Raw genomic sequence first — 22,896 nt, 5'->3', positions numbered from 1 at the left:
ACACAGACATTCACACTCCACACATACACACACAGACATTCACACCCCACACATACACACACACAGACACACACCACACATACATACACACACACACATTCACACACCACACATACACACACACAGACATTCACACCCCACACATACACACAGACACACACCACACATACATACACACACACATTCACACACCACACATACACACACACAGACACTCACACACACACACACTCACACACCACACATACACATACACAGACACTCACAAACCACACATACACACACACAGACAATCACACACCACACATACACACACACACAGACACAGACATTCACACACCACACATACACACACACACACACATTCACACACCACACATACACACACAGACATTCACACCCCACACATACACACACACAGACACACACCACACATACATACACACAGACACACATTCACACACCACACATACACACACACAGACATTCACATACCACACATACACACACACACAGACACTCACAAACCACACATACACACACACATAGACATTTACACACCACACATACACACACACAGACACTCACACACCACACATACACACACACAGACACTCACACACCACACACACACACACACACACACACACACACACACACACACACACAGTGTATCCAAAATACACCTTCCATAAAGATCAGTCAAGCCCATTGAGGTTTGACACAGAGCAGAATCCCAGGATTCTTCCAGAAGATAGACGGCCAACTACTCAACCAATCCATAGAGTAGGTCCATCTACTCTATGGCCCAGGGGGGGGAAAATTAGCTCTGCCTAGCATCCAGTTATTGTTGGGAAAAGTCTAAGGGTGCCCACTTGATGGGACCATCCATCCATTTGCTGATGGGACAAGAACTCAGGCATACTGGGCTTACCCATAACACACTTTCTCTCTCTCTCTCTCTCTCTCTCTCTCTCTCTCTCTCTCTCTCTCCCCCCTCTGTCTTCCCCCCTCTCTCTCCCTCCTTTTTCCCAAATTCTGGCCTTTTCTAGAATGTTCTCCAAACAAGAACTGGCAGTGAGAGTTCAGTTCAACTAGCCAGACCTTCCCAAGGGACCTGGTAACCTGAGAGAAGCCATTCAGGAACACTGGCCTCTCTGCAGACCATGGCACCCTACCCGGGTGTGTGGACTATGAGCTAAGCCATCCCAGGAAGGCCTGGGGAGCAAAGCTATCTCTACAGCAAGGACACTTGCTTTAGAGCCATGATGAATTCATTTAATATCTTCTTGCTACAGTTGCTTTGCAGGCACTACTATTAATGGCCTCCAAAGTTTCCTCCAAAATTTCTTTCAAGTGCTGCTTGCTGTCGCTTCAGCTCACTAGCTGCCATTGCTACAGGCTTAACTAACCGCTGGAAGGCCCCTTGAATAGAACCCCTTCATTATTCTTTCTCTCTGTTGGACCTGCCATTGCTAGCTCAGGTCTGAGGCTGGGGAAGGGCTATGCCTGTAGCCCTTGGGTCTGATTTTCAGGGAGCCACAGATGGTGATGGTATGGGGGTTGGGGAAACTCCTGTGCCTGGACAGATAAGGACCAAAGTTTCGGAGGGTGTATGATGTTACCCTCCCCAAGTACCACCCCCAATTCTTTGAAAATACTTAAGTGTAGTTGGATGGACATCATAGGGTCTGGGCTGTGCGGTGACTGGGAATCTCTGACCTTTAGGTTGATATCTGAAGGCATGGCTTATTTAACTGCCACTTGGCTGGTCTGTGCTTGACTGAACTGTCTGTTCTCCCTGGGTATTTCCTTTTCTGGTCAAAGCTCCTGTTTGCTTACTGGACCATTCCTATGAACACTGACAGGGTGGGTCCTGGTCACACCATTGCCATACCCACACCCTTGCCACAGCGACACCTGCGCCCCTGCTTGGCTGGTGGATGGTGGGGAGGGGTCCCCCGTATTGTTCTTTCATGCTTTATAGAGTCCCGAGTATCTACTTATCCTGCCCCATCTGCTGTGAATCTGGCTCCATTCTTCCCAAGGGCTAACACTTCTACCACCCCTCTCTTCTGGACATTGGGCACACCCTCTCCCAGCAAGTTCTACCCTAAAATCCTCTTGCCTGTCTTAGATCTGCTGACATGGGACCATGCTCTCCTTCCTGGGAACTGACCTCTGATGGTGAGGGCTGCACACTTACATTCCTTCTTCTGGGATAAAAAGATGACTCAGTGGGCCAAGGAATTGCTGTGCAAGCATGAGAGCCTGGATTCAAACACTCTCCCCTGCCAAGACCCACATAAAAGACCAGCTATGGTGCAGCACGGAGTGTATCCCCAGCTCTTGGGGCAAGCAGGAGACAGACCCTCCAGGGCTCACTGGCCAGGCTGTCTAGCTGACATAACAGGCCCCAGGTTCAGTAAGATGCCCTATCTCGAAAGGGGTGCTAGAGAGATGACTCAACACTTGACTTCTTTTGGCATTTCCAGAGGACACAAAGTTCAGTTCCCAGCACCCATATCAGGTGGCCCACAACTGCCTATAAGGACAGTTCCAGAGAACCTACCATCCTCTTCTGGACTGTACACACACATTGGCACCCACATCCATAGATGGCATCTACATCCACAGACACTCACATAGAAAATTTAATCTCTCTCTCTCTCTCTCTCTCTCTCTCTCTCTCTCTCTCTCTCTCAAAAAAAAAAAAGTAGGGTAGAGAAGTAATTGAGGAAGACAATGATGTCAGCCTCTGGCCTGAGCAAATCACCATGTAACACACAGATGGACGGATAGACGGGCAGATAGACACACGATGAGAAAGAGAGAGGAGAATATATACTGGGGGAGAGATAGCCGGAGATCTGCCTCCACACATGCCTTCTCTCCCCTCCCTTCTGCCCAGATTCTCTCATTTCCAGATATCTTATCATTGTCTGCTTCTTGGCCTAAGGCTTTCATCACAGCCTGCGATACTTCCTGGGACACAACAGAACTTGAGTCAGTCCATTTACAGATTAGTTAGCTCTGTTTATTGGCCAGTGGCCTAGTGCAGTGCCCAGGAATGATATCTGTCCTTGGGGAATACTTGGTTAATAAACACAGGCCAGACTGAAGCCTTGTGCTGAGCAGAATGCAGGGTGAGATGGCCAGCGCAGGCCCTGTTACAACATGCACAGGTGGCAGAGGAACCTGTCCAGCCTCCCACTGTCAGGCCAAGCCACCTCTCTCAAAACCATCAAGCTACCAGCTATACTCGCCTACTGTTGGTCAAGGGAGGCAGGGCTTCTACTTAGCGGAGTGACCTCAGGACCCCCCATTTTCTCTCTGGGCTGGTTTTCCTCTATACGTTAATGAGAGTTGGATTAAACATGGTCAGAAAACCCCTCCTCTGTCTTGAAGGTGCTGCAACATCTAAGAGGGCCAGCTCCCTTCTGGATAGCCCACTTGTACTTTGGCTGAATGGTCCCCTAGCTCCTCCCCGCTCAGTTCCTTCTTGTCCAATTCCACATGATGCCTTTGAAGCTGGAAAAAAGAAACGAAGCTGGAGAAGCTCCAGGCCAGAAAACCAAACTACAGAACCAGTACTCCCAGTTGTAACTCTGCTGATGCCTGAGCTTCTGGGAGTCCGGGTGCCATGTAGGCAGCCTTGAGCAAGGTGACTGGTTTGTTGCTATTTGCCCTGGGGGAAAGTAGCCTGGGTCCCTGCTGCACTGAGATCAGAGGCCAGAACACAGCTAACTTGAGGTTTCTGCCCATACTTTTCTGAGCACTCAGGGAAGCCTTTCCAAGCTTTGGGTATCCTGAAGTGAGAAGGAAGGACTCAGCCATGATGCTCCCTCCTTAGCCAAAGGCCTAGGGCCCTAGAATCCAGACAAAAATGCTGACCCAATCAGAGCATCCTCAGTACAGTGCTGCCCAAATCATGAGCAGAATGAGTGCCCCAGAGAAGTCCCAATTGTCCAAAAACGGTCCTCAGTGTCCCTCTGTCAATGCTTGGGCCTCTGCACTGTAACACCATACTGAGCTTTTATACACATTACTGACCAATGTGAGTGTTGCTTTGCTGGGGTTCAGGTCCTGTGACCTCTTGTCCGGAAAGAAAATTTCTCCCAGGGAACTTGTCTTGTTCTGGGTTTGCCTTGATTCTAGGTGAAATCAGAGAGGGCAGTGGCGGCAGTGATGGTGGTAGTGGTGGTGTTGGTGGTGGTGATGGTGGTGGTAGTGGTGGTAGTGGTGTTGGTGGTGGTGATGGTGGTGGTGGTGGTGGTGGTGGTGGTGGTGATGGTGGTGGTGGTGGTGGTGGTGATGGTGGTGGTGGTGGTGGTGGTGGTAGTGGTGTTGGTGGGGTGGTGGTGGTGGTGGTGGTGGTGGTGGTGGTGGTGGTTAACTTTTCTAAATTACTAGGACAGAAAACCACTTGGTAGGAAAAGTTTTAAAAGTGTCTGGGATTTCATCAGTGGTCCTCTCTACATGCAGCCTTTTCTTTTCTTTTCTTTTTCTTTTTTTTTTTTTTTTTTTCCGGAGCTGGGGACTGAACCCAGGACCTTGCGCTTGCTAGGTAAGCATGCTACCACTGAGCTAAATCCCCAACTACATGCAGCCTTTGTACGTCAGATGGGCATAGTGAGATCATGGCTCGTCAGGAACTGCAGCCTCCACTGTGAGAAAGGTGTCAGGCCCTCAGAGGAGTGGTACCAAGCAACACTTCACCTCCCCATCCCTTGCATGGGTACAGCGTACTCCAGATCCCTCAGGACCCTGAATGCTGGACCTCAGAAGGAACTGTTTTCCATGGCCTGGGGATCTTTAAAGAACCTGGGCACACAATTTGCTCGATGGGGCAAACGGATCTGATGTCGCTGTTCTCCCTGGCTTTCTTGGGGGTGGAGCTGTCAACGTTATATCTTCACTTCTCTCAGGAGAGGGTCTTCCACAGTCACCCAGCGAACCTTTCCTGCGTCCCCTAAATAAGATGGGCACCTTCTTTCCAGCACCTTTCTCCTCTGATGGTCTCAGCAGTTTCCAAAGCATCCTAGCCACCCCCTCAAAAGCCCTAGCTCACAGGTACTAATTACCCTTGTGGGTTGGGAGAGGAAACTGAGGTGGAGAGACATCATTAGAAGCATCAACGCAGGCCTGACACACACTCCTGCCTCTGTCGGTCGGTGACATGTCCCAGGTCTGGGACTTATTCCTGAGCATGCTTTGCCTGGACCTAGAGATAGGAGCTGCTTCCACATAGAGTTCCCTCATAACATGGGGACTTTGTGGGGGTGGGGTACCTTTCTATGAAGTTCTAATTTAGGGCTTGCTTGAATTCATAAATTATTTGGACTGGATGAATCATGGGTGACAACTTCAGAAATGAGACGGATCAAAGGCATAAGGAGAAGCCATCCAGTTATAACCTGGCCCCGTGGCTCAGCCTTGACCCCAAGCTCAGCCTCTCTCTCCATCCCTTTACTCTGTGCAGACTTCCCGAGGCGCAGAGATCTGTCCCGTTTATCTTTCCCACCCCCTCTTCCAGCCATCTGGATTTGGTACTTAGTAACCAGGCGATCACTAGCTACCAGCCAGCAAGCAAGAACAAGCACTGTCTGGATCTCACGACCTGCCAGGTAACACGGTCTGCTGGCAACTTAACCCCCAGTGCAACAGGGCTGAGAGGTATTTGGGTCACCAGGGTGTCACCCTCATGAGTGGATTGCTGTCCTTACACAGCGTAGATCAGAGTGGGTGCAGCTCTTTTGCCTTTCTGCCTTGTAACATCTCAGTCAGCACAGAGGCTTTACTAAATGTGAGCCTTTTGGCCTTGGACTCCCTGGCTTCTGAAACTGAGGTACAAATAAAGCTCCTTGGGGTGTAAATTAGGTAGCAGTACATTATTGCAGGATATTTGATCACATCGTGAACCCCAAGATCATGGACCAGAAAAAACTTGCGTTATAGCTCAGCCCTAGCACACACCTTTAATCCAAGAGCTAAGTAAGTCAACCCCAAGTCAAGAGGCAGAGCCAGTGACCAGCTGACAGAGAACCAGCTGACGGGGGATGGCGTAAGTAAACAGAAAGGAGGGTCTTTGAGTCGGAAGGTATTTAAGACAGAGTGGAGAAGGAGAAGGAGCTTTTCCCTCTAGGATATCAGTAGAGTAAAGACAGTGAGGTGCTTCTCTGGCTCTCCGAGCTAGCAGGCTTTCACTTCAGTGTCTTCATTTGGTAGACCGAATGGCTGGGATTTTGTGTTTAAAACAACAGCACGTACTATGTTGTAGTAGCATACACAGACTGAGACACCAGAAGAGACAAGCCTCCTCCTTCTCACTGGTCCCATTCTCGGCTTATTCCTTCCTGGAGTCAGAGTTTAAGTTATGATGGAGATAGAGTATATGTGGGGTTCAGGGGCTGGCAGTTTTCCAGGTCATGCATATAGCTCACACACACACACACAGGAGGGCCAACCTCGGCTAAGAAGTTCCCATTTCCTATGCTGTGCCCCATTTTCCTAGCTAGCCCACTTGTACCAGGAGACTCACAGAAATGAGCTCTTTTCTCAAGCTGCCTCCCTACCAAGGTTGGCTATAAACTATCTAGATGCCTGACAGTAAGGTTTGCAGGGCCCAGTGCTGTCCAGGTCTGACCACCTGCTCTACTGCTGGGTGTCCCCACTGACATCTGGATGGCAGCCACCAGGAAAGGCTCTCTGCTTCCAGCCACAGGTCTCTCAGAAGCTCCTTCTGCCTTCTGCAAGGGAGATATACTGCACTGGGGGAAACCTCTGGGCCTTGTGGGTAAGGAATAATACCATCTTCTAGTATTTCAGCCTATTCCTTGACTGGCTCTGCCAGTCCTCTGTACTCAGAATCTCCCACAGAGACAGATATGGTCAGAAACCAGCCTAAAGGCTTCACTGAACCCTCTTAAGACCGCAACAGACTTTCCATCTCCCGGTGGCCTGGCTTCTACCCTTGGCTTCCTCCTGGCCATGCCAGCTGCCTCCCTGAGGGACTACTGTTTGCTTGCACATTCTGAGCATCTGCCATCCTGCTCGCAGCTGGGCTCTGGCTTCTGCTCAGTTTTGCAGACCTGGAGGCTCCCAAGGTTAAGAATCACCTTCTGAGAGGAAGCAAGAAGCCCTTCCACAGCCTAGTCATTTTCCTCATCCTGGAGCCAGGTATAGAAAATACTAGAGTCTCCTCCTGACTGTGATCCTTTGTGTTCTCTCTCCCAGGACCAGGACAGGGAACTGTGCTGGTCATCCTGAGGAAAACTACATAGAGTAGGCTGGAGCCCCACTGGCCTGCACCTTACCTGTGCCTGGCAAATCTCAAATGCACTCAGTATATGTGGGTGGGGGAGGGGTCATCAGAAAGGTTATGCAGTTCCTATATGCCCTGCAGGGGCTCAGAGTTTCCACCCAAGTCAAATTCTTTTAGAAGGGTTTATTCTTGGGGCCAAGTCCCCTGGTACCTGCCATTAGCATTCCTAGGCTGATCACCAGGAAAAAAAAATGTGGGTAAAAATGCTCACAGAGGGGGACCCTTCATAACCCAAAGGCCAATCCCTGATCTTAACTAGGTGAGCTCCCAAGCCCACTCTGGGAACTCAGTTTATCAGAATCAATTTAGGGAAACACACCCCTGCCACCCCCACCTAAGAAATGCAAAATTCTCTGACCTTGGCGTTCTACACCAGAGGCTGCACTGCGTTAACCTTGTTCCCTGGAGCATGAACTTGAGTTCCTGGGGCCTGATGAAGCCACCAGCTCAGAGCCCTGAGCATAAGTGGGGAGCCCAAGCAAGACTAAAGGTAGCACTAGCTTGCTCCCCAGGCAGGCCCCTGGCCCTGTCTTCATGCTGACTTTCAGAGTCAGAGTCTGCCAGGTTAAGTTCAGGGAAAGGGCACAGGTAGGAAACAGGAACCCAGTAGGCAGAGGACGCACCATAAATATTTGTGGAATGACTACATGAGGGGCAGGTGAGAAGGGCTTCTTGGAAGGCGTCCTGGTGGCCCTAGCTGGGTCTGGCAGGAGCAGGAAGCAAACACAGGGACTGTAGAAACAAGCCCAGAGCCAGAAACTGGTTTCCACTGAGCTGTTTCAAAATCTACCTGAAGAGGGGGTGGCCAACAGTCAGGCAGCCTCTTTAGTCCAAGCGCTCACAGCTTTTTTTGTGAACATGGAGTTAGCTTCTATGGCTTAGGTGAGGAGTGGCCTCAATATATGGACACCCTGTCCCCGCTTAAGAATCCAGAGCCTGCTGCCACAGTGGAGACCTTACCTTGGCACTCCTTCTGGGCAGTGGGACCTCACCCTCTCCCTCTGCAGGTTGGTGCTTGTCTGGAGCCCAGAGCTTGCTGCTACCTTTAGGCAAAAAAAAAGAGAGAGAGAGAGAGAGAGAGAGAGAGAGAGAGAGAGAGAGAGAGAGAGAAAGAAAAAGAAAAACCCCAGTGATTTTCTCTTTCAGTCGCTTTTCTCCAGAAGGTCCCTGATTGGTATCATCTTGCCTCTGTGGGCACAACCTCCCTGCCTGCGGCAGCTTACTCACCGGTGTGCCTAACAGCCTGCCAGTTAGGAACCTAACAGTTGTGTGGGGGAGGTAGGGGGCACACACCCCTCTGCCTGACACACAATGGGCATGACTGAAAGGGGGTTTCGGGGTGGCCCCCAGCTGAGCCTCAGCCTGTAGCCTGTTCATTGAATGTGTCACACATAGGAAGGAGCTTAACAGCTCAGCCTGGAAGGGGGTGGGGGGTGATAAGATCCCCCTGAGTGTTCCCTGGGCACTCAGGGCTGTCAGGAAGACAAGCAATGGACCTGAAGTCCCACGCCTTATGAGTTTAGCTCTTAACACTTGGCCAGGCCTCAGGACCACTTCCTACCTTGGCATCTGGCCATGTCTCTGTCCTGTGGACCCAGGAAGGGCTTGGGCCTGCCTGAGCAGGCAACTGTTCTTCAGTCTACTCAGGCTATGCGTTTCATGTCTCTTCTCCCCAGCATGCATTCAAGACTAGGCTGGCCCAGCATCAATCAGAATCAACTGCTGTAAGCTCCCCATCCCAGCTCTCTGCTGACCAGCGGCTGTCCTTAGATCTGGCTGGGCGCACACACACACTGTGACACACCCTCACCCTCTCACACACGTGGGTCCACACCCAATACAGAGCCACCTACCTGCACAGGCCTGCCTATGCCAGTCCAGCCTTGCTCTCCAAATACCAATGACTCTGGAAGCCACACGTTTTACAGAAAGATCCCCTTGAGAGGTGAGCTCAAAGGCAACCCAGAAGGACTCCAGTCGGTGTGGACCAGACTCCCCTTCTCTCCCAGAACCTTCAGAGGACACACGGGCAGCCTGAACACCATGTCTGCTATTGTATTCTGCCAGCTGAGGTCTCTCCATGGGCACCTCTGGCTCCCTCCGTGCCTTCCATGTCCTTAGAGGGTAGTGGCAGCTTCCCGGCGAGTTCCATCTTCCTCCAAGCCGAGGTAGGGCGGGGAGAGTTAGAAGGGGCGGGCCTCAGGGACACCTCCAAGTTTTCAGCTCCCCAAATAATCAGATGCAAAGGAGGAAGGAAGAAAAGCCAGGGTGGGTGGGTGACTCAGTGACAGTGGGCCGGCTTAGTCACCTGGATGGCTGCTTGCTGCTCCTAGCATGTCAGGAACCGAGCTGTGCCCTCCCCCCACCTGCTGTGGTCCGCCGCTGCTGTCAGGAGGAGCTGGCGTGGAGCCCCCGGTTGTGTCCAGGCTGCGGAGCAAGCGACAGCCGCTCCCGCCTTCCTCTGGCCAATCGATCAGGGCCCGGCAGCCCCGGCCGCGGCGCACCCCTCCTCCACCGTGCGCCCCAGCTCACTTTGGGATTTCTCCATTAGATCCTCAGGCAGCGACCTGCTCCTGTAGGGCGCGAGCAGCTCCAACGTTGCCTGGCAATTTTGATATCGTCGGGGGTTGCCATGGGGAGGAGGGTGATGTCATTGACACACACACACAAAAAAAAAAAAACCCCACTGAATTTACAAATCAGCTGGGGCTGGAGCTATTTATAAAAAACACGTTTCTCACTGCTTTCCTTTGCTGAGGGGGAGGGAGAGGAAGGACTGAGGGGTGGGATTCAGGGGAGCCTACTATGGTTCACCTTACCGTTGTTCCCCAGAAGCCAGTCCTTCTTGGCTCACAGCCAAGCCTAACCCCCTTCCCATCCCCGCCCCAGGTTTGCAGCTGTGGGTCTCAGCCCTGGCAGGCGTGGCCACAGCTGGGCTGCGCGCTCTTGCTGGTTCTCATCTGGTTTTATCCTAAAGGGCAAAAAGGGTGAGGATGGAGGGTGGGGTACTCAGCCCTGTGGGTACCATCTTTCTGTTTTCCCTTGCTCCAGCACCGCCCCTCCCAGGACAGTTGCATCGACTGGAACCGAGACTTGGGCTCTGAGGATGCCCACCTGCCGTTTCCCTGGAGAGCACTTGCTGAGCTCGGCCCCTCCCTCCCTGTCTTGAGCCTCTGCCTCCTTCACAGGTCATTTTTTCTCATGTCCATCTGGGAAATGCCCAAATGCCCGTCTTGGCCAATTGTTTGTCTTTTCCCTGTTCCCACGAATAATTCCATTGAAACGCCCTCTTTCTGTGGCTTCTACTAAAATCTGCTGAAGGCTGACTTCAAACCTATGTAGCAGGTGCCCCATTGTGGGGAGTCCAGCCTACACTGCCCAACACATGTTCCTAGATCCACAAGTACTGACAGGAGAAAGCTAGACGTTTTTTATTCTAACTGTTCAAGGTGGGTACACATTATTTTTGAACATTCACTCTTAAAATTTGGCTAACACCCTGAGCTCTGAATTTTCAGTCTTGGACTCACATCTCAACTCCATTGTCCTCTAGCTGAGTGACTCTGGCATGCTGGCTAACCAACTGAATCTCAGTGTCATCATCTATAAAATGGAAACAATTTCACCTGCCTCCCAGGATTATGAGAATTCAGTGAACAAAGTTCCCTGGTCAGGGACTGCTCATCTGAGAGCTCGACAAACATCTGCATTCTTCTCCATTGGCCTGTGTCATTTATTGCTCATCTTTATCTACCTCATCACCAAGCTAATCTTCTAAAGCCAGGACTCCCAGTCACTGCCTGTGCAAAGGTCTCAGGCTGCGCACGGGGACAACTTCAGTGTCACACATCATGGACATCAGAATCAAAATACAAATGTCACTCAACGGCCAACAGGAAACATTTTCCCTTGAACTAGGTAGGCATTGGGAGAACTCTGTATTTCTTTTTTGTCCTTCAATATAACATCATGAGGAAAAGGTTATAAATGATCCTTGTAAGCTCTGAGAGCAGACAGAAGCAACTTAAGTCAGAAGCGAATCTACGGTGGAGCGTACCTGCAATTCCAGCACTGGAGGAAACTAAGAAGGAGGCTTACTGCTAGTTTGAGGCTAGCCTAGGCTATGTAAAGAGCTTTAGATACAGAGAATCTGATATCTCTCTCATCCTCCCATATATACCAGTATTGCTTATAATCAGAAAAAAAATGGAAGCTATGAAAAGGTTCACAAATAAGGGATTGACTAATATAGGATGGCACTTTCTCGTGCAACAAAATACCTGGATCCTGAGGAAGGACGGAGTTAGGCCAGCGAGATGGCTCAGTGGGTAAAAGTACTAGACACACAAACAAACCTGACAGCCTGAGTTAGAACACTGGATCCAATGGTAGAGGGAGAGAAGGTGTACATGGGTCCTGGCATTCATGCACATGCACACATGCATAAACGTGTAACAATAAAATAATTAAAATTTGTATCTGTTTCTCTGTGGGGGGGGTGGCGCTGACAACAGAGAGAGATGACATCACGTGCTTCGAGACAATAGCGATCTCATGCCACGTTCACGGAAAAGCACAGCTATTTCCATACTTGCTTTTAACCTTGCTGTTATTCTGAGAAAGGGGCTAGTGAATCTTCTACTTTTTAAAAATTGTAACTTTTGCATTATCTGAAATTTTTTTTTCTTTTTTTTTCGGAGCTGGGGACCGAACCCAGGGCCTTGCGCTTGCTAGGCAAGCGCTCTACCGCTGAACTAAATCCCCAACCTCCTGAAATATTTACTGAGCATATTTCTCTCCTTTTCAAAAGACTCAGTTAAAATAAGCAAGAAGGGGGTGGAGATATAGCTCAGTGGTTAAGAGCACCAGTCGCTCTTCCAAAGGACCTAGGTTTGATTCCCAGCACCACATGGCAGTTTGAACCACTTGAAACCCTAATTTTAGGGAATCTGGTGCCCTCTTTGGCCTCTGTGGGCACCACACACACACATGGTGCACAAACAAACGTGCGGGCAAACAAACATTCATACACATAAATGAAAACTACAAAAAGCGAGGGTTTAAAAACTGAAATCCAAGATGCCAAGCTAGCATGGAGGCGCAGAATCTTTAAAGAGCGCGCAAAGTGCATACAGCCGAACGTCCTGCCTCCACAGTTCCATTTTAAGGCAATGTGGGCTTGTGAAAAGTCCTTTTTCTTCTTTCAAATGTCCAGAAATATTTTAGGAGAGCAAGATTGAAGGAGTTAAGGAGGTGGGTTGTTTATTACACTACATTTGAAGGAATAATTGATCGGGATAACAATTACATCCACTCTCTTTAGAAAATATGACGTTTCTAAGTTCTTGTCGGTTTATAAGAAGTAACAGAAATTGCTGAAGAAACTGTCGCAGCCCGAGGCAACTCTGCCTTCTGCTATAATCCCAACAGCCACGGATAACAGCGGGTGCAGGAAGAGAGCAACACAAGCCCCTCCCCATCTCCTCCAAATCAGCCACGTTCTCCAAATACCCAGGAATGGAGGACAGAACAGAGAAGTCAGGGCAGCCTTGGGGGTTCTAAGCATCAGCACTGACCACTCTTCACACGTGCCCACACCTGGACAAAAGGTGCTCTGAAACACCTACTGCGGCCAGGCACGGAGACCAAGAGGATTCTGATTGGCTGACTCAGGTCACGTGCCCACTGACAAAGGGGAGGGGGATCCTGGAGACAGTGCTCTGCCAATCTACTAGATGTAGGCTGGAAATTTAGAGTGGTACCATTAAAGGAAAGGGAACTGTGTCCCAGGGTATCCCCCAAAGTACCTTCAACAACAAATACATCAGCCGGGAGTCGTTACAATATTTCCACCACTTTTTCTAATTAAAGTCAATTCCTGAGTATGAAAGTCAGCAATTGCTGACTCTTAAATTCCTCCTATCTTTCAGGACTTGTGAAAACGGATGGCCTGCAGACTGAGACCCACTCCTCTGCAAGGATGAGCGATGTGGTGAGGTAGCCATAAACTTGGGTCTATACACATGCACATGCACGTGTGTGTGTGTGTGTGTGTGTGTGTGTGTGTGCTCGAAGTGCGCATACAAATTTGTACACGTGTGCACACATCTGTACGTGCACGCACACATACACACACACACACACAGGCCATATAAAGGGAAGATCTGCGAGCCATAGGAAGAATTCCTGAAAAGGCTTGGCTGTCTGTTGCAAGTGAGAGTACTCAGTTATCTAAAGTCGTGGCCAGTGGCTCATCCCTCGCCCTTCTTATCTTTCTGGAATTATCTCTTTCATTCCAGTAGCCTGTGAGCTCTCTAGGACAGGATATAGCGGCTCCCTGTGCCATTTAGTTGGATGAGTGAGTGAACATCTGAAGAGGATCAGTGCTCTAGCCACTCTTCCTTAGAACACGTGATCCAGAGCTCAGATGGATTCCAGGAAGCCCCACCCCTCCTCCTAAAGGTGCTAACAGCCAACTGCAGCTCTGGGAAATAAGGTGACTCAGCAAAAACACAGAGGAAATTAGAGGCAGTCAGGACCAGAACTTAACTTTCCCTGCTCACAGGTTTGAGTGTCCCCCTCACTGCTGACAAGCACCATTGTAGAGGCAGCCCTGAGAGTGATGTTTCAGTAACTCTACTAAGGCAGGAGCAGTCCTGTCTTGTGGGCATGTTGGCTCCCAGTGATCTCGCAGTGTGAGTCAGCCAAGCCAGTGTCCTTACAACTTTAAAATAAAGTCTTTCACTTCACCGTCCTGTGTTTTTGTGAATGAACACATACTTAGAAACTCAATAGTAACCGGCCTTCCTTCATGGAGTCAGCTAGGCGGGGAAAAACTGCTTATCCTTGCCTTATCCCTTTATGGTTTTAAACTGTCATGTGTGGGTGCATTTGAAAAAGCCATGTCAATAACAAAACCTGAAGTTTTCATAAATTAATAATTCCAAAATTATTCTAAGGAATGTTTAGACACAAACTTTGAGGTTCTAGTGTGTCCAAAAATTTCCCCTTTATGACCCCAAATGGCTAGATCTTTCGGTGCTTCCCCAGACTCCCCACCCAGCTTACAGCCTCTTTGCTGACTGAGCCCAGCTTGTCTCTACCTGCCTACCCTGTCAGTGCCTGGAAGGAAGGAACGCACTGTCTGCCATACCCACCCCACCCCAGCCCAACCCAGTGCAAGCCTGAGAGGAGCAGCTTGATGGCTTGGCTACCTGAGCGGGTGTGGCCACTGGAGGTCCTGGTGTCCAGCGCCTCAGAGCTGGCCTACCCCTGGCCTTGAGGGGAGCTAGGCCAGAGGGAGAGGTCACAGGCATTCAAGGCTACTATATTCGTTCTAGGGTATTGTCCACAAAGGGGAGAATCATTACATCTATTCAACATGTTCCTAGAGGGAAGAGGACCCCAGGGTCCCATCATGAGATGATCTAAGTCTCTCGTGTGTGCCCTCCTTGCTCTGCTTCCCCTTTTCCTGTCAGATGCAGAAGTCGAAAAGGCCTGGTCTGATGGCGAGCCTGCCACCGTTCTGTGCTCTAGATGTGGGTGAATGTCTGCCAGAAGGGACCACCAGTGACCACCTGATACAGGCCACTGTGGGTTACACCCCTTCAGCCGTAACCTGAGGTGAGGTTGTTTCTCTTCCTGGAAGCAAAGAGGAGGAAGAGGAGCTGGGCTACATTCCTGGCTGCCAGTGGGCAGGAGCAAGGGAGGAGGAACCCGGAGGGACCTGAAGGAAGGTGGGGATAGTTCCCTGAGCAGCCTCCACACCCACAGCACTTGTTTTAGGGAGCTGGGGAATGAGAGAACAGACCCAGAGTGAGGAGCGCACTTTAATACAACCTTCCCTTCCTTCTCGCTTCTGGTCACAAGGCTATGGGGAGATGAGCGAGGGATCATGAGTCAAAATGTCACAGGGTCAGGAGGACCCTGGGAAGGGACTCCACTCCACAGAAGGTTCTGCTTAGAACAGGAATTTCCGAGTAGAAGACTCCCTATTTAGGAGATGGAATTATTTTTCCCAGGACGAGGTGTGTGGAACTGTGAGGCCTCTAACGGCTAGGCTTGGTTAGGGGAGTTTCTCTTTACCTTCTTCCTGTGTTGATTCCTGAGTGTAATTACACAGAGAAACCTGAAGCTCAGTGTCTGAAGAACTTGTCCCAAGTCAGAGAGGGGCTGGTAAGTGCAGGATCTGGGGTCAAGGTCCTGCTTTTAGAGACATTTCAGAGCAGAGGCACTCTTTCTCTAGATGACACAGCACAGGATTGTGTCATTTGTAAGGAACTGCCTGCCTGCCTCTGTGGCTGGAGGTTTCATGTCTGTGGGACAGGAAAGCCAGGAAGTTAGACCTCGGGTGGGAGTGGCTCTCAGTATTCTAGTTGTTTCGCAACTGGCAGTGGGCCCAGCAGCAACTTAGCTTATTGATGGCTAAGTGCTTCATCCGCTACAGAGGAGCCTGCATAGGAAGCCGTGACTGCAGGGAACAACCCCCCCCGCCCCCTCCCCCCCCACCCCCGCTGCTGTCAGAGAGAGGGAAGAGACTATAACCAAAACTGACTGGCATTTCAGTAGGAAAAGGATGAAAAAGAAAAGCCTTTTGTCAGTAGTGGGCACCCATCCAGATCGCGGCCAGGTGGCCTTAGAAGTGAATGAGGCTGGTCCAGGGAGGGGCGGGGCCAGCCCAGAGAGGTTAAGGGTACCGTGGAGCACCTCAGAAGCCAGCCAGAGGAGAGTTACAAACCCAAGTGCCAAGTCCAGAGTAGCTGGAAGCCAGGGAGACACAGGTACTGGTGTTCAGTGCTCCCCTACCAGCCTAGGAAGTGACAGATCTCGGTGCTCTAGCACCTTCCACCAACTTCTTAAAACCTCCCAGCTTCTGGGAGAGCAAGGGCCGCAGGGGGCCTGTGGAGGGCAGTTCCTGCAACACCATAAGAGCTGTAGCTGAAGGGAATTTTCTCTCCACACATACTATAGGTTACTCACCTCGCTAAGCCCTTATTAAACAGGAGCTCTTCTAAACCTCACAACACCTCAATGAAGTATTCCTCCCATTCAACAAACACCTAGTGAGTGCCTGCTAATCGCTGGAGATAACTCAGCCAACAGTTCCCATCCTATGGAATTTGCAAGCTGGGCAAAAACTATTATCCCATTTTAGAGATGGGGAAGCTTCCCAAGACTAACTCCCTCACTCAGGTAGCGACAGAGCAAAACTGAAAAGTCATGCTTTCCTCTCCCTGCCTTCCCTGCTTCCTAGCACTGTTCACATAGCAGACACCTCTGGTTGCCTTTCTAAACCAGCTCACCTCTCCTCTCTATGGTGAAGCCCATTAACATGCACCTTCTACTCATGCACCCAGGGAGAAGTCCCTTCCCAGCCCTGGGGATGAATGCGGATTAGATTAAAACTTCTTTAGTAACTTCCTTTTCTCCCATTATTGGCTTAGGCCCCAAATATTTAACATTCTGTCCAAGAGAGTCATGGGGAAACTGGATTTCTGCAACGGTTGTTTTGTTTTTGTCAACTCCGAATTGGCCAAACTGTGGTCGCCAACTGCTCTCATAAGGGGACCAGCCTGAGGCAAAAGTCAACATTTAATGTCAGGACAGGAGGGAGGCTGGAAGACACCTTAATACCACTTACCTGCTGAGCTTCTGGCTATGAGGTAGCCTGGTCTTTCTGGGTCCCCCCCCCCTTACAGACTACTTACAAGGCAGCTCCAACCGCTGCCCAGCTGTGGTGGCTCCTGGAGGCCCTGGGCACTGGTTTTTGCCCTTGAGTGTCATAAGACAGACTATGGTTCTGAGCATCCTAACACAGGCTCTGGTTCTGAATCTTTGGCTCTAGCTTGTGGCTTTCCTTGAGGTGTCGTTCTAAGATGTCTCCCCACCCCCACGCCCCAGCTGGAGAGAGGACTCAGCTGGAGAAGATACTTGCTGCCCTCGAGGGCCTCAGTTTGGTTCCCAGCACCCCACATGGAGACTCTGCCGGCTCCTGCGTGCCCACTGAGAACACAGGCATAGGGCACACGAACACACAGACGACACACCTGTAAGTCCTTCCTTCTTGTGTGTGTCATGAGGAGCACCTAGGCTGTAGGGAGCTCTCTGAGGTCAGAGGTCAGTTCTGTAGAGCCAGTTCTCTCCTACCACGTATACACTTAGGGATTGAGCTTGGTTGACAGGCTTTACCCGTGAGCCATCTCGCTGGTCCAAGCTGACTCTTTCTGATTTCTTTCTCTCATGTACTTCCTTGGCCATTCTGTTGTTGTATCCTGTTAATTCTGTCAGGAACTCCTTCCAGGGATTAAGCAGGCCTTCCATCTTTAAATCCCATCTTAAATGAAGAGCTGTGGTGGAACTTAGTGAATATTTATTGGATGATCCCCCACCCCCACATTCCAATATATCACTTGCTGCCCGGGAGGAGGTCCATGAACTGGTTTCGACAAGCAGTGAACTAGGCGTCAATGGCTGCAGCTGGAGGCCTGGGGGAGTATGCATGTGAGGCATCTCCCTTGTGGCTGGGATTCAACAACGGGGCAGCTCCAGCCATGCTTTGCTCTGGGCTGGATGCCCAGCAGGCAGATGAATCTCTGGCTTGCTGTTAGCCCCAGCAAAGTCCTGATCATCTCTCTCCTGCTCGCTCTCACAGCCCTGGAGGTAGGAAGCAGGGCCCTGGGGGACAGCAATGGCAGACTAGCCTGCCCTGACACACAGCTGTCAGCAGCAGGGCTACTTTTCCAGTTCCTGAGCCAAGCTCCCAGGACTTCCTATTGCCCCCCCAATCCCCCTTTTTCCTATGAAGCAACCAATGGCCTCGAATTCGTTGACCCAGAAAGGAATAGAGCCCAGCACAAAACCGAAAGCTTCCCAAAAGCCTAGGTCCAAGTGGGCTGGGACCCTACTCGAGAGCAGCAGACCCTGCTTCTTCTTCTTTTTTTAGTGTAATGTATTTTAATAGCAAACTTACAGGAGCAGCAAGAAGACAGACAACATTAAAAACATACTTGCATGTAGGACAACTCCATTAGAAAAGTACAGTGAATGGATGGGATCTACTATATGATAAAATGCTACAAACACCATTTAGTTGCCGTTCTATTTTTAAAATAAGAAATGTACTTATTTTTAAAAAATCTAAATGCAGATATTGTCCAGAAAATGTTAACAGGTTTATTTATAATTGTTATAAAGTTGAACTGTTGAAATGTGTTCACTGAAACATTTGCTTGCATTAGACGCTGCTTCTTTTTTTTTTTTTTTTTTAAAGATGTATTTATTTCATGTATATGAGTACGCTGGTGTCCTTGACACACCAGACCAGGGCATCGGATCCCATTGCAGATGGTTGTGAGCCACCATGTGGTTGCTGGGAATTGAACTCATGACCTTTGGAAGAGCAGCCAGTGCTCTTAACCATTGAGCCATCTCTCCAGCCCTAGACGCTGCTTCTTAACAGCAGATATCTCCCCTCCCGAGGAAGGGGAGAAGGAGCTAGTGTAGCAGGCTCTGCCTGGTGCATGGGGTTAGAGAGGGACTGAGGAAAATTCTCCTGCATGCTGCACACAGGGCAGAGGCCCCACTTGCAAACCAGTGGCCATTTGGATCCAAACAGACCTGTGGACCAGGATGGATCCGTCTTCCTAATTACCCGTGTGTTTCTTTTGATACCACCCCTCCCCCAACCTTCAGATTTCTGAGCATTTCCTTGACCTGACTCCATCACAGTCTAAGCTTAGATACACTGTAACTTTAATTATTCCAAACCTTATTTTTAATGGTGGTTCTTAAACACTTTAACCTCCCTGTTAGCCTACCACCCACCTGAGGTAGTGGGGAAGAAAGGATATGGGGGAGGGGGGAGGGGGGAAAGGGGAGGAAGTGGACCTGTTTAGAAAGGTTTTTTGGAGCAACTCCTGTCTGTTTTGTCTGTAAATTGGCAGTGCAGTTCACAGGTTAGCAGGCAGCAGGAGATCGATGAATTCACAAACACTTCACAGATACACCTGCAGTCCAGTTGGTAGAGTCAGGATAGCACACACGAATCAGCAGCGGTGGCATTGCCTAGCAGAGACCGCCAGGCCTCAGCCTCAGCTCAAGACAGCAGAAGGGACCCTGAGGGACACCAGAAGTTCTCAGCTGTGCCTCTTAGGGAAGCGAAGATCAGCAAAAGACTTGAGACCCACAAGCGTTACACAGCTGGCTGTACCAGCAAGTCAAGCTCTCTCCTCCAACCATCACGTGCCCTCCACGAGCCTCGCCTCAGCACATACCTCCCCTCAGCGTGAGCATCCAATCAGCCTGAGTCCGAGGAATCCGGACAAATGCAGCTCAACTATGCAGTGTAAGGTGGACCGGTACATGCGTGTCATTAGCAAAGAATCCTTCACGTGCTTGCTGTAGCAGAACATCCTCTCTCCTGTGTCTGCTTCAGTGAAACATTCCTTCAAGAGTTTGCCTTAGTCTTTCACCTGTGTCCACTTCAGGAAAACTCCTTCATGTCTTTACCCCAGCAAAACACCATCCAACACAATTGACTCTCCAAAGAACCCTCATGTTTCCACTTCAGTACGCTGAGTACTATGAACTGAGGCAAGTGGGCTGAGGGTGTGTCTAGGATGTAGAAGGCCCTAGTTCTGTCCCCAGGGCCTCAAAAAAGTACAGATGGAATGAGCAGCACCATGAATACACTGACAGCCCAGGACACTTGGCTTCAGGCTGTCTCCAGCGCTGAGGGGTAATATGGTCCATGACAGAGCCTGACCACTCTGCCTATCTACTCATGGAGCTGACAGACCCTACTCTTTCTCCAAGCTGAAGGTATGGAGTATTGAGGTTACCAGCCCCATGCTTTCCCACAGGACAACAGGCTGCTGCAGACATTCCCGGTGCTCCTGCTTTCAGGGAGGGAGTGGATCAGTGCGGGTCCTGGCTTACCCTGCAGGCCCAAGCCACAGAGAGGTAGGAGCCTGGTATAACATCTGGGCGGGGCACTGGAGGGCTAAGGCACGCCACAGACCACTGATGCCCTACAATCACCTGAGTAAGGAGCCTCACCTCAGGAAATGTCCTGGTTGCCTCCACTGATATGGAAGGGCACATCCTGACTGTGGGTGGCATCGTCAGGTAGCAGGCCGTATAGAAAGGCACTTGGCCTCCCTCCTTCACTAGCTCGATTTTCCTCATTGCAGATTCCTCCACTGAGAGTAGAGGGAGTTTCTAAGCTTCTATGGTGGACTAGGAACCAGCGGCCCTCTAGGATCCTTCCAGGCTCACAGTGGCTAGGTAGGAACCAGCAAAGCACCCATGCTATGGACTCAGTAACTGTTGGTTGTCCCACCACCCCGGTGAGCCAGCTACTGTGAGACTCCTACACTTGAGGCAGCTGGCTTCCATCACCGAGGAACTACCAGGTTCTCAGCACCACAGATGTGATTCTGCTGCAGCCCCTATTTGAAAGGTCACTTAATACATTTATTCATTCCCTTGGTTCTGTCCCTGTAGAGAACACTGGCTAATGCACCCTCCTTTCAGGTTTGCTTCAAGGACATTTCCACACCCCTATACCAAAACGGCCAACACCTGGACCAGGGCTCCTCACTTTAGGAAGCTTGACCATGCTCAGGTCATGTACACACGGCATAGCTGTTCTGCAGAAGGCAGTTTGGAGAATGTGTTCAGTGCAGAGCTCTGCCTCAGTTTCTCCTGGCTCTTCCAAAACATCTGTTCCCACCAGAGTCTCTTGAGCTTTCTCTGGACCATTTACGAGTGTTCTGCTATCCATGGGGAGCTTTGTCCCTGGCTCCCTTTACTGCTCCCCACAGCCCACACCAAATGATCCCTATCTGTGTCCACGGCACCTCTGTACTTTTGTGGCTCCAGTTTGCCATGTTGAAGCGCTGGCGGCCAAGAGCAGGTGTGTTCTTGAGATGAGATTCTACAGGGGGTTCATCTCTGGGTGCTTGCACTATGGCTGCTGCTGGCCTTTGGGTGCTTAAATTCCAGAGCATGTATTTTCTGGAAGATGTGACACCAAGTTCCAAAGCTCACCTGATTCTCCATATCCTACTGTTGGCAAGAGCATTTGTTCTAACCTTCAGGAATCCCAGTGAGCCAGGTGGTGGCTGCCCTGATGGCCCCTTGCCACCCTTGAGCTGGAGGAACAACTCCCCCAGCTGTTGTATTTTGCTTTCCTGCTGCTGGGATTGAAATCAGCACCTGATGTGTCTAGTCTTTGCTACTTTGTGGGTCTTTTCCCACCCTTTATCCCTTCTCCCACCCCTATTTCTTCCCCTAACACTAGTGAAGAAAGAAAGGATTTAGTGAAGAAAGAAAGGATAGAGTGGAGAGAGAGAGACAGAGACAGAGAGAAACAGAGAAAGAGATCCCTGAATCTAACTTCTTTCTTTTTGTTTCTTCTTTGAGCACCAACTAGCAAACAACAAACAACTCCTCTGTGATGTCTGTATATGCTTGGCCTGGGAGTGGCACTCTGAGGAGGTGAGGCCATATTGGAGTTGATGTGTTACTTCGAGTGTGGGCTTTGAGACCCTCTCTCAGCTACCCGGAAGTCAGTCTTCTGTTTGCCTTCAGAACAAGATATAGAACTCAGCTCCTCCTGCACCATGCCTGCCTGGACATTGCCGTGCTCCCGCCTTGATAATGATGGACTGAACTGAACCTGTAGGCCAGCCCCAGTTAAATGCTGTCTTTGTAAGAGTTGCCTTGGCCATGGTGTCTGTTCACAGCAGTGAATCCCTAACTAAGACAAATTCTGAATTAACAATCACTGACCCCACCTTTTGTGAAACCCTAACTAAGACACATACTGAATGAACAATCGCTGACCCCGCCTTTGGCATTTATATACCCTCTGAAGAGTTTCCAGAATTCCAAAATTAAGTTTACGCAATTGCGGAAACTATTTGCAGCTGGCAAAACCATGCTTGTGCTAGAGCATGAGGCAAATCATAGTCAGCTGCTTCAGACAATCCAAAGCAGCCCACCATTCCTATACCTGGGATTAATATTTATGTGATTTTAAAAGAAACTACATTTCCCCCCTTCTGTTGTAAGTCATTAGTTGTACTGTCTGTCGTCTGTGGCAGGAAGTTATAAACAGACATTTTTCAATGAAATCAGTACTTTCCAGGTCACAGCCAGAGGCCTCTCCTGCTCATTTCTAATCCTTTCATCAGCTTTGATGGTGTGGTGGTTTGAATAGGTTTGGCCTCCATAGATTCATGTGTTCCAATGCTTGGCCTTAGGGAGTGGCACTATTAAGAGGTATGGCCTTTGGAGGCAGTGTGTCTCTGTGAAGGTTTTGAGGTCTTCGATGCTCAGGCTTCCCCCAGTGTGGAGTAGAGCATCCTCTGGCTGCCTGTGGTGGACCGTCTCCTCTTGGCTGCCTTCAGATCAAGATGGAGCTCAGCTCCTTCTTTAGCACCATGCCTGCCTGTAGGCTGCCTGCACCATGCCTGCCTGAAGGCTGCCATGTTTCCTGCAGTAACAGACGGAACTTGTAAACTTCTGAGACCACGATCCAGCCCCAATTAAATGTCTTCTTTGTAAGA

At 50.1% G+C, this 22,896-nt stretch overlaps 1 protein-coding gene and 1 long non-coding RNA gene across 3 annotated transcripts in view; one reads left to right on the top strand and one right to left on the bottom strand.

Annotated features, from left to right (window-relative positions):
- Pak6 (p21 (RAC1) activated kinase 6) overlaps nt 1–9,619 on the bottom strand; it is a 35,745-nt gene extending 26,126 nt beyond the window's left edge. The window contains exons 1-2 of the mRNA NM_001106498.1: nt 9,178–9,619; nt 8,285–8,367 (exon numbers count right to left, since the gene is read on the bottom strand). The gene's annotated coding sequence lies outside the window, so the exon portion shown is untranslated. The remainder of the gene's footprint in view (nt 1–8,284; nt 8,368–9,177) is intronic.
- Nucleotides 9,620–14,750: 5,131 nt separating this feature from the next.
- On the top strand, nt 14,751–22,896 carry LOC120101639 (uncharacterized). Of its 2 annotated transcripts, XR_005502385.2 has the most exons (4): nt 14,751–14,947; nt 20,185–20,284; nt 20,515–20,608; nt 21,749–22,896. It is a non-coding gene; the product is annotated as an uncharacterized LOC120101639 (long non-coding RNA). The 2 variants fall into 2 exon arrangements; XR_005502384.2 differs by having other exon boundaries at nt 14,754–14,947; nt 20,515–22,896.

Source organism: Rattus norvegicus, chromosome 3 (assembly GCF_036323735.1).
Source record: "Rattus norvegicus strain BN/NHsdMcwi chromosome 3, GRCr8, whole genome shotgun sequence".
In the NCBI taxonomy this organism is placed as follows: Eukaryota; Metazoa; Chordata; class Mammalia; order Rodentia; family Muridae; genus Rattus; species Rattus norvegicus.
Note: the sequence above shows the minus strand (reverse complement) of the source record. Positions and strands in the feature narration are given on the sequence as shown.